We start from the raw sequence: 18,036 nt of genomic DNA on the forward strand, positions 1-18,036 counted from the left end.
CCATCTGCTTCTACTCTCAATAGAAATTGAATTAAATATTCTTTTAAACTGATTATCACATATCAAGAAAGTTATTACTGAAATTTCCTCAACCTGCCAGTCTTTTTTTAATGTAAGGTGTTATAGCTGAGAAAAGAAATCAACGCAGTTCTGTATAAATGCCTAAGAATGAAATTTATGGACATGGCCAACTCCTTGGATTTTTCTATTTGCTGAATAAATAATGAGTGATCATTTTGGGAACTTCCCTATGGAACAAGGGTGCAATTGAAAAAGAAAAGCAACACCAACTATTGTTTCCAATATTGACCCTCTAATCTGAAGGCATGACTTTCATTTTGATCTTTGTTCCATTCAAGAATTCAACTAGTCACTTTAACCAAGTTCTGGATCTTTACCCAATACCCCAGGTCATTTGTCTGATTTAAAATAAACATCTTCCACAAGACAAGCAGAAATCCGTGTCCATATCAGAAGCAGCATCTCAATTTCATTGTTTGAAGGGCTGCTGTTAAAGTTTTGGCTGCATTTCTCCCTGACACTGTTGATTTTGCTTGCCTGACACAATGAGCAAATCAGAGAAGCACCCGATGAGTTTACTCCTGGATTTGACTTAATCCATCATCTATAAATACATGATCCATAGGATCACAAAGAAAGATCTCCAACTTCTTGTCTATGTATATATTGGAGTGCTAGAATATTGTCTTATCACTTTATTGAAAGCCTTCCATAGCCGTGGGGACTGCATAATTTTGACCAAAAAACAGCGTTTACACTTTAAATGTAAATTATTGCTGTTCAAGCTATTCGCATTCGTCTGCCTTGCCTTTCACGCCATCACAGACCTTCCCTAATGCTCTTCACTGCCACCCACCACCATCCCTCCCACCGCATCCACTCCCTCCAGCCAACTTCCCTGCCTTTACATTTGTTCAAAACTTGTTACATATCTAACTTATACCAGTTCTGAAGAAAGAACTGTTTCTCTCTCCATGGATGCTGCTTGAACTGTTGAGTATTCCCAGCTTTACCTGTTTTGATTTCAGGTTTGCAATATCTGCAGTATTTTGCTTATGTATTAATAATTTTGCTGATTGTTCAGGTACGATTAACTTCTGCCTAAATACTACCATTGGTTTATGGTAACATAGAGATGTGCCGAGCGTTCTCTAGGATTTCTGAATTGAAAATAAATAAAAGTAAAAACAATGTGACAGAATTTTTTTCAATAAAATCAAATAAGATTAGTAAACTAATGGCCTGAGTGCGCTGACCTGATATTATTGTATTGGTTGGAGAGAAGAGTTGTTACATTAGGCAGTTTTATGTGCAAGCACAGGATAAAAGGCAACATTCTTATTTCAATCACATGCTAATTACTTGTTAAGTGGCCGTATCCAATGTGAAGCACAGGATTGCTTAGTGAGATTGAAAACATCAATATACAACATTGGTGGACTTTTGCTGCAGTTAATTTTTGGTCATTTGGTTTTAGATTAGATTTCTAAATCAAAGTGTTACTAAGAATTAATGTTTGGGTCATTTTTGTTCACATTTATTTATTTCTTTTGATAGCCTTTTAACTATTTCATTTATATAGAATTTTTACAGCACAGAAACAGACCATTCAGCCCAAATAGTCCATTTATGCCCCACTTGAGCTTCCACCCACATCACGTCAGCTTATATTGTCAACATATCCTTTATTTCCTTTCCCCTTCATGTACTTATTTAGCTTTCCCTTAAATGCTATTCACCATATGATAGCAAGTTTCACATTCTCATCGCTCTCTGAGTAAAGAGGTTTTGCCACATTCCTTTCTTTGTGATTATATTCTATCTATGGGCCCCAGCATATGGATGCACCTCCCCCACCCACACCCCAGGCCTCCCTCAGGTAGAAACATTTTCTCTACTTCTACATTACTGAACTCCATAGCTTTTATAACTTTAAAGATCTCTATCAGGTCATCTCTCTGCCTTCTCTTTTCTAGAAGAAAGAGCTCCAGTTTGTTCAATCTTCCCTCATAGCTGTAATCTCTCAATTCCTCGTATCATCCTCGTGAATCTTCTATGCACTTTCTCTAGTGCTTTTTGTAATATAGAGACCAGAGCTATGCACAGTACTCTTAAGTGCTGTTCAACCAAGGTTCAATGTAAGTTTAACACAATTTCTCTGCTCTTGAATTTAATTTAAACAGCGGTTGCTAATACCGCCAGATCAAAATAAGTTGGGAGACATTAATGCACCTGAAAGGCCGAGGGAGCTGAATTAGCATACACTACTCAAGCTGAAGTATCTGCGGTAAATGATGGTATTTCCCCTGATGTTAATTAGCTCTTTCACGACGCCTGATTGCCCAGACTACTTGTACAATTCTATTCAATGTATAGGACGGCACTGAATGGGAATGCCCAATGTGCTTATATAGTGCAGCATTGCACTCAAAGAGAATGCTTGATGGGTTTGAACACAATTTCACAGAGAAATATGTAACGATTGCTGCATTATTTAATACATTAACCTGTCTGATTTTATAAGCAGTGTCTTGAGTTAAACAAATTAATAGTTCCATCCATCCGAGTGGTTCAAATCTCACCCGCTCCAACTGTGTGAAACACCAGAAACCAAACCGCAAACAAAGTTCTGGTTTTAAGATTTGAAGAAAAGATGATAGTATCCTCAATTTAAAAAAAACAATTATTAACTAATACAACTGCAACCACTCCTGCCCTCCATCCTATCATAGGCAGAATCATGGAATAGCACACTTCACAGAAGACCATTCATCAATCTGGTTAGTCCCACCCCCATCCACCCCGCCACCTCCCCCACTCTTCCCACATGTCCATGCAATTTTTCTCCTTTAACCATTTATCCAATTTCCTTTTGAAAGCTACTATTGAGTGTGTTTCTGCCACCTGCACAGGCAGTACATCCCCAATCCTAACCACTCTTTGCATTAAAATGATTTACCTCATGCCATCTCTGGTTCTTTTGCCAATCACCCTAAATCTGTGCTCCCTGGTTATCGATTTTTCAGCCATTGGAGACAGTTTCTCTTGATTTACTCTATCTAAACCCTTCAAAATTTTAAGCATCTCTATCATAACCTCCTCTTAGCATTCTCTGCTCTAAGATGGACAACCACAGCTACTCCAGTCTATCCACGTAACTGTGATTGCTCGTCCCGGAACTGTTCTTACAAATCCCTTCTCTACCCTCTCCAAAGCTTTCAGCATCCACTTAAAGTGTGGTGCCCAGAACTGGACACAATACTTAAACTAGGGCCAAAATAGTGACCTTTGTCACCCTTTTACTTGGCTCGATATTTGCTTAGAAACAGTTCTGTTGAAAGGTCGTCAACCTGAAACACTGGCCCCAATATTGTGAGGAACTGGGGAAGGAGTGCAGTAGTGTGGGGAAAGCCCAGCAAGGCTGGAGACACAGAGATCCAGCCTAATTTAATAGCAAGACATCACTATACTTATTTTGGAGGATTGATGGCCACATGTGTGCAGTCGATGGCACCTCGACGTGTGGGAACCCAGCAATCGCTGCAAAGCCTCTGGCTCACTCAGCCTGGCTGGCCTCGTCAGTATGGTAAAGAATAAATGTCAGCAACTGCCTGAACAGAGCTTCTGTCACCAGCTTGACGCAACTGTGGACAGCTGATTGGGACACTCCACAAAAATCCCCCACTGACCCCTGGAAGGAGCCGGAGGCATAGAAGTTGAGGGCCACTGGCAAGGGTTTCCACCCACAAAGTCAGAGCTGATCTCAGGCCCAATCATCTGGCAAATGGATGTCACAGTCTCCATTGTGCGGCAGACCCTCCTTCAGCATTGCACCTCGGACATATTGAGGTAGGTGCATCACCGCCTGTAAAGCCTGGCAGCAGGATAGTGGCATCTTCTGCGGCCTCTTCCACTTTGGACTTCCTGCTGGCCCTGCGCCCCTGTGACTGCGCCTCTTCTCCCACAGGTCCCTCTCCTGGAAGCTGCACTGGGACACCTGGCCTCCTCTCCCTTCTGTCCCTCTCTTCCTCAGAGGAGGAGGTGCCTCCAGCAGAGACCACAATCCCCATTATCAGGTTAAGGGCAAACTGTCTGATACCTGGAAGGGCCCACACAGTCTGAATCCTCCAGGGGCCTGACAGGCAGCAATGCTCACTACTCACACTGGCAATGCTGCTGACCCCTTTTATCCTGCCCTTGGAAGAGTTTTGTGAAAATGTCACCTGGCCACCTGCCTGTTTTGCCCGAGCAGAAAGTCGCTTGGGCCATGAAAAGTCACACTCAATTGGGCTGTTAAGGCCTTAAGTGACCTGTTAATTAATGGCGGGCGCTGCTCCGGCACCCCCGCACGCCCACCAAGTGAAATATCGCGTGAGTGCGTGATGACGTCTGGGCGCTCGCCCGATGCTATCATGCGCTATTTTACTCCCTTTCAAGTCGGGCGCCTGCCCACCCAGGGATGGAAATTTCTGTCCTAGGTATCCTAATCCGTGGATTGCAAAAGGCTAGTATACAGGTTCCGCAAGTAATTCGGAAAGCTAATTGAATGTTATCATTTATTGAGAGGGAAATTGAATACACAAGTAGGGAGGTTAGCTTCAGTTATATAAAGTATTGGTGAGACCACATCTGGAATACTGTGTACTGTACTGGTCTCCTTATTTAAGAAAGGCTGTAAATACATTGGAAACAGCTCAGAGAAGGTTCCCTAAAGTAATACCTGGATTGGGCAGTTTGTCGTATGAGGAAAGGTTGCACAGACTAGGCTTATATCTGCTGAAGTTTAGTAGAGTAAGAGGCGACTTGACTGAATCGTATTAGATCCTGTGAGGTTTTGACAGGGCCAATGTGGACAGGATGTTTCCTTTCAGGTGAGAATCTAGTACTAGGGGCCACTGTTTAAGAATAAGGGGTCACTCATTTAGGACAGAGATGAGGGGAATTATTTTCTCTCAGAAGGTTGTGAGTCTTTAGAACTTTCTTCCTCGAAAGGCGGTGGAAGCAGTGTCTTTGAATATTTTTAAGGAAGAGGTAGATAGATTCTTGAGAAGCAAGGGAGTGAAAAGTTATCAGGGGAGGCGGGAATGTGGAGTTGGGGTTATAATCAGATCAGCCATGATCTTGTTGAATGGTGGAGCAGGCTCGAAGGGCTCCTAGTTCATATGTTCGTAATGAGGTTATAAACACTGCTTCTCTCTTCATGGACTTTGCCTGAATTACTGAATATTTGAAGCATTTTTTTGTTTTTATTTCAGCTCACATTTAAGTTAGGAATAACTTTTATTTTCATCTGTGCAATGGCTTTGCCCAGTATGGGTGGGTGAAGATCTCCCGCTTCTTTTATTGGTGTGCTACACTAGGCTGCTGGCTTTCACAAACTGTCAAATGATGTTGACTATAATTTTTCAAAGCTATACACGATCACGTCAAAGTATTGCTTTCAATAGTAGAGTGATAAATCATTGTGGCCAGCACAGACCTTGCCAATTCGTTCTCAGAGGACTGGATGACAAAACCACAGCAGCCAGTATTAGAATCCGCCAGACGTAATACTGCTGTTCTTACAATAGACAACCCATCACTGGGAGAACATGCCTCCCACAGAGCATCAGTCCTTGAGAAACCCATTACGTCTGTAATCATAGACAGTATTACCACTCAGCAGCACAATATCAATATCTAGAGCTAAACAAGAAATGTTCCAAAGACAGGAGCCAGCAGCATAACAGCAAACATTTGTGAGTGTAAACCCTCTTTGTCAATTTGTCTCTGTTACAGGTTTGGACCCCAAAGGTATTTTGGGAGCAATCCATTGCTACTCAACAGAAGTCTCCCTGGTTAAATCTTGATATTACTTCATGCACATAGTAAAGACAAAATATCTTATTTTATTGCCCTCCCACGCTTAAATATCAATGCAGCATGTGGACTGATATTATTCACTCAAGTAGTCGTGAGTATACCTTCAGCTGCCTGGGCCCTAAGTTCTGGAATTTCTGCCCAATCCTCTGCTTCTCTATCTTTCTTTCTTCCTTTAAGACACTCGTTAAAACTCAGCGCTTTGTCCCAGCTTTTTCTCATCCACCCTGATACACCCTTATATAGCGCACGATCAAACTTGGTTTGATAACATTCCTGTTGATGCACCTCGGGACATTTTACTAAATTAAAGGGATTATATAAATGCAAGCATTTGTTGTGTGTACAATTGAGAAAGATTGGATCGCAAAAGTAAAGTTTGTATCAAAGATTCTCTGCAAACAGCTGACTGAGATATCTTATAATATTCCATTGTTTCAGCATTCTGTGTTTATATGTCAAGAATAGTCTATACTGCTGGATATTTGGATGTCAGTCTGGTTTGAGATAAGGGTATATTGCAACATCTGACAGAGTTGTAGAATATGACAAAATAATAGAGGGGATTACCTGACCTATTTGTTACGAAGAATTACGCATGAGAAAAGAAGCTCATGTAGTGACAGCAAGCAGTGTCCAATCAGAAATAAGCTGCCAGTTAAAAAAGATACAGCAAAGGAGAAGAAGCTTGTCAGTTCAGGATGGAGCACAGGTCAGCCATCAGTGGGAGAATGAAGTGATGTAGTCACTGATACCCATGTCCTGACCTGCTCTTTTCTGAATCATTTATATTTACATGGAATAAATCTTCTCTTGAGACAAATATTTCAGACATAGACTTGAAGCTATACATATTGGTGTAGGATAGCCTCTTGCCCTGGCAATGGCCTCACAATTTCTGGCAGTGTGATCTCTTTGGGTCAGTGTGTTGCTTCTTCTGAGCACAGGTGCAGCAGGTTTTGATGCAAGTCTATAATAGAATAACTTCTGTGCTGTTGGGGTTGTATCCGTTATCACACTTGTTTGACATAAATCCTGTCTGTTCCTGAAATACTGATGATGTGAGTACTTCCTAATCCAATACTACAAACTTTGTAATAATAATATCCATATTTCTGTTCCCAAAACTGGGATCAGAACTTCTGGTTGCTTTCGCCTGTCTTAGTTTCTTGATTATTCTTCTGCTGAGCCTTAATGGAAGTGGCAAGTTTAACTAGTTGCAATTTTGTTTTACAAATCAACATCACTCAGGATATTTAGTTAATTGTGGGTTGGCTTTTGCACACTCTTTCCTTGTCTTTTCATGCTTACTGGTGAATACCTGGTGGCTTTGCTTACAGCAAATCAAAGGATATTCTTATAGTCATTTGATAGTACAGAACTTGAGTATTGCTGAAAAAAAGAGACATCAAAGTTTTTCGTCTTGTACTCATCGGACACTTTGCAAGAATACCAATACAAGGGGAAAACAACAATTTATACTGTATGAGAAGAGAGTGCTGATTGGTTGACAAGTGGACTCTGAGGCATTGCCATGGAGAATGCACCAATTGATGGTGACTAACAGTTAACTGCTATGCATTGTTTGAAATTCAAACCAGGCAGCTTGACCCTGATTGGTCAAGGCATTGCCATGAGGAATGAGTCAGCGAATGGCTGTCACTTATTTTGTCACTTATTTTGTCTAGCTGAAACAGCAACAATGTGTGTGCATGTTCTTTCTATCTGCAAAGAACAGGATCTTGTGTATTAATAAATGTAGCTTCCCGTACATGCAAATGTGCTACACTGCAAGCCCTTATAGCCTGTGGAACTGTAACAATCCCAAGCCATGTAATAATTTCTTTACACATGTTAATGGGCTCCATCCTGTGCTCAAATTCACCTTTAAAATGGAGCAGTCAAATGAACTCCCTTTCCTTGACATACTAGTTGAGAATGTGCCAGGGGGTTCTCTACCACTGTCTACCACAAGCCTACATTCACTGGTCAATATACGCGTTGGGATTCTTACAGTTCCACACACTATAAAATTGGTCTTATCATCCAACCTTGCAAATAGGGCCCGAGCCATTTAGCTCATCATGCAAGCTTGATGCTGAAATAGGGCGCATCAAAGGCATTCTGCAGGATAATGGCTACACTGATCAGATCATTTTGTACTGCATATCACGCAAACTCATGAACGGGCCTAAGGCCGTCACTTTCAGCCCTGAAAAGTGCCCAGTCGACCTCAGATTACCCTGGAAGGGCAAGGTATCTCGAATATTTGAGAAATAGGTGAAGCTAGCTGTTTCACGTTGCTACTATGCAGTAGTAACACGAGTGGTATTTGCCACTAACAGGATGCTGCCGTCAAGCCAAAAAGACATTCTGCCTATCACACAAATGAGTAATGTGATATATGAATTTCAGTGCCAGTGTGGTGCTAGCTATGTAGGCTGTACATCCCAAAGACTGGTGGATCATATCAAACAGCATATCCCAGCCACTGTTCACCATGGACAGAATACAAACGGTACCCAACCAGCCCTTGCTTGAAAAACTCAAAACACAGGGTCCGACATTAGATGTGATTCTGCAATTGGACAACATTTGCTAAATAATCCTGAATGTGCTAAGAATTATGCTGACAACCAATTTAAGATTGTAAATTGAGCTCGCAGTGTGGCTATTTGTGTGTCCTGGAAGCTAGATATATTAATACACAGGGCCCTGTTCTTTGCAGACAGAAAGAACATGTACACACACTGCGGCTGTTTCAGCAAAACAAAATAATTGACAGCCATTTTCTGACTCATTCCTTAGGGCAATGCCTTGACCAATCAGGATCAAGCTGTCTGGTTTAACTTTCAAACAATGCTTGGTTGTTAACTGTCAGTCAACATCAATTGGTGCATTCTCCATGGCAATGCCTCTACCAATCAGAGTCCACTTGCCAACCAATTAGCAATCTCTTCTCATACAGTGTAAATTGTTGTTTTCCTCTTTATTGGTATCCTTGCGAAATGGCCTGATGAGTGCAAGACGAAAAGTTTGACGTGTCTCTTTTTTCAGCAATACTCAAAGGATATTCTATTTGATAAGTTCCCAAATGCTGAGACATGTAAGCCAGAAGGTATTATTCTACTGTTGAGATTAAATTGTTTCTAATCTGGTCTATCCTTTGTGGCCTTAAAGACTACTTGCTGTAATTAGGTACATCCTCGGGTAAATTAGAGGCTAACATCCTAATGTCAATCAGAGGGTTCTTGTTTCTCTGTAGGTTGTCAAGTGTTTATAAATATCCAGCTGCTGGTCAATGTCAGTAAAACCAGCAGGAAATCCTGTGATCCAATAGCCAACAGATCAGGTCAAAGCTCTGCAGACCTGCCGCATCTAGTTATGAATGGTGGTGGACAATTAAACAACTAACTGCAGGAGAAGGCTCCACAAACATTCCCATCTTCAATGATGAGCCTAGCATAGAAGCACAAAAGATAAGGTTGAAGGATTTGCAACCATCTTCAGCCAGGGGTGTTAAATGGATAATCCATCTTGGCCTTCTCCACAGGGCCCAGCAACACAAATGCAAGTCTTTAGCCAATTTGATTCACTCAACATGATATCAAGAAATGGCTGAGTGACTCTGTTACAGCAGAATCTGTCAGCCATGACCACATTCTAGCTGTGCCTCAGAATTAGCCACATCCCTAGCCAAGCTGTTCCAGCACAGCTACAACACTGGTATCTACCTGACAAAGTAGAATATTGTCCTGTCCATAATCAAATCTGGCTATTCCTGCCCCATTGGTCTATCCTCAATCATTAGCAAAGTGGTGGAAGGTGTCACTGACAGTGCGATCAAGCAGCACTTACTCACAAATAACCTACTCATTGATGCTCAGTTTGGGTTCCGCCAGGACTATTCAACTCCAGACCTCATTACAACCTTGGTCTAAAAATGAACAAAAGAGCTGAACTCAAGAGATGAGTTGAAAGTGACTGCCCTTAACATCAAGGCAGTACTTGACTGAGTGTGACATTATGGAGCCTGGTCAAAATTGAAGTCAATGAGAATCAAGGGTAAAACTGTTCACTGTTTGGACACATCTAGAATGAAGGAAGGTGATTATGGTTGTTGAAGGCCAATCATCTCAGCTCCAAGACATCACTGCAGGAGTTGTTCAGTCCAAGAGCCAGCAAGCTAATTTCATCAATGGACTTCCCTCCATCATAAGATCAGAAGCGGTGATGTTTGCTGATGATTGCACAGTGTTCATTTCCATTCACAATTCCACAGATACTGAAGCAGTCTTTTCCTCCATGCAGCAAGACCTGGCCAATATCCAGGCTTGGGCTGATAACTGGCAAGTAACATTTACACCAAACAACTACAAGGTAATGAGTATCTCCAACAAGAGAGATCTTAACCACCCCTCCCTTTGACATCCAATGGCATTACCGTTACTGAATCCCACAGAACTAATATCCTGGGTCACTATTTACCAGAAACTTAACTGGACCTGCTATATGAGTACTACGGCTAGAAGACCAGATCAGCTTCTGGGAATTCTGTGGTGAGTAACCCACCTCCCGACTAGCCAAAGCCTGTCCACCATCTACAAGGCCCAAGTCAGGAGTGTGATGAAATACTCTCGCTTGCCTGGATGAGTGCAGCTCCAACAACACTCAAGAGTCTCAACACTATCCAGGACAAAGCAATTCGCTTGAACAGCACCCTATCCACAGCAGCAACAGTGTACTATATACAAGATTCACTGCAGCAATTTGCCATGATTATTTCGACAACCACTTCCAAACCTGCCATCTAGAAGGACAAAGGCAGCAGGTGCATGGGAACACCACCGCCTGCAAGTTCCCTTCCAAGTCGCACACCATCCTGATTTGAAACTATATCACCATTCTTTCACTTTTTCTGGATCAAAATCCTGGAACTCACTCCCCAACAGCACTGTGAATATATGTAAACTACATGGATTGCAGTGGTTTAAGAAGGTGGCGCACCACCATCTTCTCAAGGGCAATTAAGTATGGGCAATAAATGTTGACTTTGTCAGAAACACCTGCACTATGAATTTTTTAAAAATTAGCTTTCTTTCTCTCTTAAACTAAGGTGGAACAATGCTAGGGAGTTAAAGCAAGCATAAAATTTTGAACTCAACTTACTTTCACAGTTGCCAATGAAGCATGGAGGAGAGAGGAGTGATTGGAATGCCCGTAGAACAGCTGAGAGGCAAAAGCAATAAATGGTAGAAAAGTTCAACATCGAGGCGATGAAGGCAAGCTCTCGGGTTTCAGATTGGAATAAGTAAACTGAGAGACTGAAGCAAAACTTATTTGAAACAAAGGAGATTAAAGATATCTGAAAAAATAAGTTTGATCTTGCAGACCGTGTCTGGGAGACATAGAACCTGATAAGAAATAGTGCTAGATAAACTGACAAATAGCTTTGATGATCTAAAAAATAGTTGTGAAAAATAACCTCGTCACAACAGCACTATTATCAATGTTGAAATTCCATCAGGAAAGGAAAGAGGAATCTTTTCCCATCAGGTAATGGAAACTTCAGAAAATTGCAAATTTGGGCAATTTCTAGCAGAAGCACTCAGAGGCAGATTGGTTAGTGGCTAGTCACTGGAATCTTCTCCTGGAGGATAATTTGACTTTGAAAAATGAAGCAGAAATTGCTGTGAGCATGAAGATTGCTGCGAAATAAAGAAAGAATGTTGAAACAGGACTGGGCTCTATAGAACAAAATATAGGCTGAGAGTCTGAAAATCTGTGATTTTTTTTTAGGATAAAAGGGGGCCAGAATTTAGGGTGTAAGTCAGGTATTCCATTGTTACACCCATTCTCAAAATACACACAAAATGGCGACAAAAGCAACTGAACAAAGAACAAAGAACAAAGAAAAGTACAGCACAGGAACAGGCCCTTCGGCCCTCCAAGCCTGCGCCGATCATATTGCCCTTCAACTAAAATATTTTGCACTTCCGGGGTCCATATCCCTCTGCTGACTGCTGTCAGTAGATGTGCACCACTCTCAAGTTGGTCCACCTAAGCAAATGACAAGGTTTTTCGGGCAAAGTGATGAAAGGTGTAAATTAAGAGATATTAGAATTGTCAAGACTGAATAGTACCAGTCTCAACTTCTAATTGATTTCATGAAAATTGTCCCCATATTATACACACAGGGAGCCCAGGAGGTTCAGTTGGTTGCACTCCTGCTTCTGAACTGGAAGGCCACAGGTTCAAGTCCCACTCCAGAGCTTGTTGGCAACGGAAAGAGTGCTCACGTGGCTCAAAGCAGGTTGTTAATCAGCCTTCCAGATTCTTCTAACACTCCACACCCTTATCCAAGGGAGAAAGGAATGTGAAGATATGCATAACAAACAAATATTATACACAGAAAGGATCTTGCTAAATAACATGCATACTGACCTAATGTGGATTAAGGGAATTGAACAAGATTTGAAAGACAGAACAACCAATCAAGCTACTTGGCCCTGTTAATCATGGGCATGGAAGCATCCCAACTTTGGTAGCTAATACACAACGGTCAGCTATGGTAGGATATTAGGTGGTTTCCATAGGTGATTTCACCCTCACCCAAATAGCACGCTTCTTACAATCAATATGTGTGGCTCACAACATACCCCTACCTAGGCCATCTCTTCAAACTCTTTGGGGTTGATTTTAACCCAGAATGGGTTTTGGGCAGGTGTGGGGCAGAGCAAGTGTTTAATGCGCCTTCTGGCTTCACTTTCAGGCCTGGGGCATTTTATCTCACCTACATGCCACCAATCTATACCCACCTGATAAAGGTAGAATGTGGCAGTCAGCCGATAGGCAGGAGAAGAAATCCCCATGGCCTGAGGCCAGCAAAGAAAGGCTCGCCCAGTGAGCAGGTGTCTCATAGGAGATAGGCGTTTCAGCATGGGGGCTCAGAGACGGAAGGAGTGGAAGCTTAGGGCATGGAAGACCTTGCCTTGGAGCAGGAGGAGCACCTGTGTTCCTTTGGGTCCAAACAAAGAATCTTTTACATTTACCTTAAATGTTTCCAGGCCTTCTTTAGCCTGATTGGAAAATTACAATGACCTCCCTGCTCAGGCCCCTGTTAACATGCAACTGGAGTCTCATTGATGTAATAGGATTCTGATTTACATAAATTCAAGAGGCGTCCACTGATTTTAGATGGACATCTCACCTGCCTCCAGAACACAGTAGCAAAATGGTACAAAGAGTGAGTACAGAGCAATTAACTAACCTGCTCATTTTTGACTTCCCACCCACCCGGTTTCCACCATATGGGTTGGGTTACAATAAACTCCTTTCCCACAACCCATCTTTCCTTTATATTCATAAGTAATGTTTTCTCTCTTTTCCTTCAAACTACAGCTCCATTGTCCTTAGACCAAAACTTTCTCCAGTTATGAAAGTTGCTGTTAAACTTCACAATCTCAAAAGCTCTGGCCTTTGCCAGGGTCTAGCATTATTGACTTTTAAACATGTTACCATTAAATGGCTTCCTGCCAGAGGTACATTCACAGCTAAGTAATTTATTTTTCAAATCACTCTATCTGTGGTGTACTTCATGTTCTTTTCTCTGACTCTTTTTCTATTACTTAAAGAATATAGAGTTCTTTAAGGTTCTATACTCTCCCACACTCCTTCTTCGTATCAATGACCTCTGGCACTCATCATTCAACCCCATCTACTCTTTTGATGATGATTCACCTCTACATTCATCAAGTTGCTTCATATTGCATGCCATCTGTGCTCACAACCTCCAGTCCTTTCACAGTACAATCATAGGATTACTGCTTGATGATCTCCTCTACACCCTCCGCAGAGCAGTGAAAACCATTTCAATTCCTTTACGTCTCTCAATAGTCTAACCACAGCTGCAACCTCTTATCTTTGATGCCTCCACAATTAGTCTTTCTTTGTCTGTTGACATTGTTGACCTAACTCTATCCTTTGACCTGAAGTGGAATTACAACTTTTTTTTCTTTCATGCCTCTTAGCAACTTTTAATTCTCTATAAAGGTTAAGCCTGTCCAATATTGTTTTCATCTAGGGAGGTTCATCTAGTGCCTCCATTGCTGTATCCTACACAAAATAAAAGAAGAAGTATTATTACATAGTTATTACAGAGTATTTACAGCACAGAAGCAGACCATTTGGAGCAACAGGCTTATGCTTCACGTCAAGCTCCTCATCATAAAACCCCATTAATATATCCTTCTATAACTTTCCCCCTTGTGTCTATCTAAGGTCGCCTTAAATACATCTATGCTATTTGCCACAGCAATTCCTTGAGGTAGCGAGTCACACTTTCTAACTACTCTCTGGGTAAAGAGGTTTCTCCTGCATTCCCTAACTTCCCTCTCACTGCAGTCTCCTGCTCTAACTCATTTTTGTCCAGAACCTTCTAAACAGTGGAGCTCCTTACGTTCTCCGCATTTTTCTTTCTCCTACATTTGTCAGATTTTCAAGACCCAAATTAGACCATCACCTAATCACTACTTCCCGATTTACCTCAGTTCTTTTCTCTTTTTACGCTGATTGTATGGTTATATTCTGCCTTTGGGCTTTCATCTTGGTTTTTTTCAATACAACAAAAGTTTGAAGATTGAAGGGTAAATTTGTCAATCCCAAGCTCCCAGTGGACAGCTGGGCTCAAAGTTTGGGGACTGAGCTATAACACTGTAGTGCTGATTCTGGAACCTGCGTTTCCATTGAACATGGTTCCCTGTTGGGAATTTACAGCAGATATACCTTTGCATGTGATCAGACTAAACCTAAGCATGTTCCAAAGGACACAGCAAACTTAGGTCCAATAACTCTGCCCTTTATTGGTTGATGGCAACTCTAAATTTCTGCCTTCATATCCAACTATCTACTTTTTCTCTAGAAACCCTAAAATGTACTTGCCTCTTGAACTGCTTTATGTTGCTTACTACCCTGGTGACTATTCTGTCACCGGAAGTATCAGGCTCCAGTCTTACCACTCATGAGGCTCCATATGATAAGTTCTGCCTGAATTCCTATAATTCTCCTAATCGCCTAGGATCTGAAATTCCTGTGAAGGGGAAGGGAACTTCCTAGGCCAATTGCCCAAAGTGGTGCCCATTGTAGGATGGAATTCAGGCCCCCTAAATTTACACCCCATTTCTCTTCTGCCCTGAATTTCAATGGACAGCAGGTTGGCAAATCACCATTCCCCTGACAACTGGTAAAAATAATCAAGCAGTATAACCACAGGGCAGAATTATCCCAGATTTGCACTGTATGGTAGTGGGCGGGAAAAAGGATGTTTTATCCTTTGGCCGCAATGGCAGCTTTTCATGCCGCATCATCCCAATCCCGCCTCATTAATCATGCGTTCCTGAGAAACACGCCGAGTCGCTGGCGGGGCATCCTCTCATTTGCCCACCCTGCCATCACATCAGGCCTTCAGTCACCGGGCGCCATATTTAAAGGCGCCCCCTGTAAAGATCTAGCACTCCTCAAGGGAGAGGAAGCTGCTGTGAACTGACGGCTGCCAAAGGGAAGAAACATGTTGCACCCAGATTTAACGATGCCTCCCTCGACCGCCTACTGGAAACAATGGAGACCTGCCTCGATATCCTCTACCCCCGCTGTGGGTGAAGGCCAGCAAGCAAGGTCACCAACCCTGCATGGGAGGCAGTGGCAGCGGTGGTCAATGCCAATGTCCTGCAAAAGAGGACAGCCACTCAGTGCAGAAGAAGGATGAATGATCTTCTCCATTCCACCATAGTAAGTCACTCTTCTCATCATTCTCAACTCACACACTCACAAACCCATTACACATCCATAGGGATCTCACACCTCAAGGGACAACACCACTAACTCTTACACACACCCTCACATCTCTAACAGGCTTATATCCTCTCGAGCTAGTGTCTTCATCCTGTCCATGGCTCCACTTACCACACAAACATTCCACACAGTGCCATGTCTCCTGCTCACACCCTCTCCATCTGTTTTCATGTAGGAGAAACTGGTTCAAATCAGCAGGGAGAGGTCCCAGACCGGGGGTGGAGTGGCCCACATTAGGCCCCTCACTCACTTTGAGGAGTGTACCATCACGCTGACTGGTGAGGATGTGAACTTTGCCTGCAGCGACAGTGAAGTCGGCGGCAAACACCCACATGAGGATCCTGCACCACATCATCCCTCTCTCAATGCAACTGTGTGTGCTCTCTCTCCTGCTTTTGACTGTGCTGTCATGCACTAATTATCTCTACTTTGGTTCACAGGGAGCTCTGCCAAGCGACCGACACCCTCAGTCAGTCAGTCCCTCAGCTCCATCCACGTCCTCACCTCCAGTCAAGAGGACTCCTCCTCCATTGAAGAGCTGAAAATAAGCAGCCTGGAAGACCCGTCACAGTGCTTACCCACACCCTGCACCAGCGCAGAGACACGCACTTCAGTGGGACCTAGATCTAGAGCAGGCTTGGGTTTACAATCTGGTGGTCACAACACAGACACGTATCCACAGGAGAAAGCAGGTTCAGCCAAGCTCCCTGGCACTCGAAGGACTGCTGGGGAAGAGGCATCTGTGAGGTCCGGGTCAGATGACGAACCTCTGGATTTGGCCTTGAAACTCATCGTGGAGAGTCAGCAGAAGGCGGCAAAACATCACGCAGTGCTGTTGGAAGCCCTCAGCAGAGTGGAATGCGAGTCAAAGGAGTGTGTCTGCCTGCTCTCTGATGAAGTGGTGCCTACATGCGTGCGTATGGAAGTCTCCATGGGAAAGAAGGCACTCACCATTGAGACCCTGGTCCACCAGAACGCAGAGATGCGCACAGACTTGTACTCCATCAGGAGCCATGGATGAGTTCTTGCAGTTGTAATGCGAGAGGGAAACAGGGCACCTCAACGTCCCTCTAGCTGCTCTTTCCCTCGAGGAGTCAGCCGGGGCCCTGAGGCACCCGACAGGACGAGCAGCGGCAGCTGGACACCCCTGGGTCATCCACTCAGGAATCTCAGAGGCTGTCCTCTCCCTCCAATTCCCCTTTGCCTGTGACCCCCTCAAACTCATCCTCTGTCACCGCAGAGGGAGCAGCTGGCCTACAGGAGGGCAGCCAGAGCAAGCTGGGGCCTCCAAGGCCTTGGCTTTCCAGAGGACCCATGCCAAAGTCATCAGAGGCAACATGGCCAACCACTGCACAGGCTGTCTCCACCCCTGCTGCGGATGTCAGGGCAGCACCTATAAGTGGTAGGCCTAGAAAAGTTAAGAATTTCTGATCACAAGTGGTTGCATGGGTGAATACGTTTTGTCACTTTATAATCTGAAAATGTATTCACTTTCACTAAATAATGTGTAATGGTTGGTGTCTTTCAGCTTCATTTACAGGCTTTGTGAGTCCTGTCCCTGCATGGCCCGCCCACGCCCCCCACCCTTCACTAGCAGCTCAGCGGCACACAGCCAGCCCAGGAGTGGTTCTGGAGGGAGCAGTATGTTTGTGGCAGGCCCCTTTGGAGCTTCGTGAAAGCGCTCTCCCACACATGTGGATCCTTCATCAATCACACTCATCTCAATGCTCCGAGCATTTTCAATGCTGCCTGCTGGGGCTTTCTTTCAGTTGTCCGTCTGAGTTGATCTGCATCTCCGCCCACCCACTGATCGTACTCCCATGCAGCACCTGTTTCCCCCCCCACCCCCCCGCCACTTTTTGATCTTGCAAGATGGTGCTGGTGAAGTATATCTTTTGCTTCCCCGGTCCATTCCCCTCCCCCATTCACCCATGCCCTTTCCCCCATCACTGTTGACACACCCTGGCATCACCTTCCACCTTCCCACCACTACTTACCAGCCAGAACCCTTTCCTTTCTGAGATGTCCAAGTGAACATGCACATTCCTGAGAATCCTACCCCCATCCACATTGACCTCCCCAACCCCCTCCTTTCCACTCCCAGGATCCATGTCTGCCTCCAAGTTCCCACCAACCGCCCTCGCCATCCTTCTACCGCTACCATTGCACCCTCAACCTCTCCACCCTACCTGCTCATTCTGCTCTCTTTCGTTTTCACCATTCCCTCCTACCATGCCCACCCTCATTCCACTCCCCAGGAGGCAGTCAACGACTCCACAGACCCCTCCCTTGCTCCTTCCTCCATCA

Source organism: Cetorhinus maximus, chromosome 17 (assembly GCF_964194155.1).
Source record: "Cetorhinus maximus chromosome 17, sCetMax3.hap1.1, whole genome shotgun sequence".
NCBI lineage: Eukaryota > Metazoa > Chordata > Chondrichthyes > Lamniformes > Cetorhinidae > Cetorhinus > Cetorhinus maximus.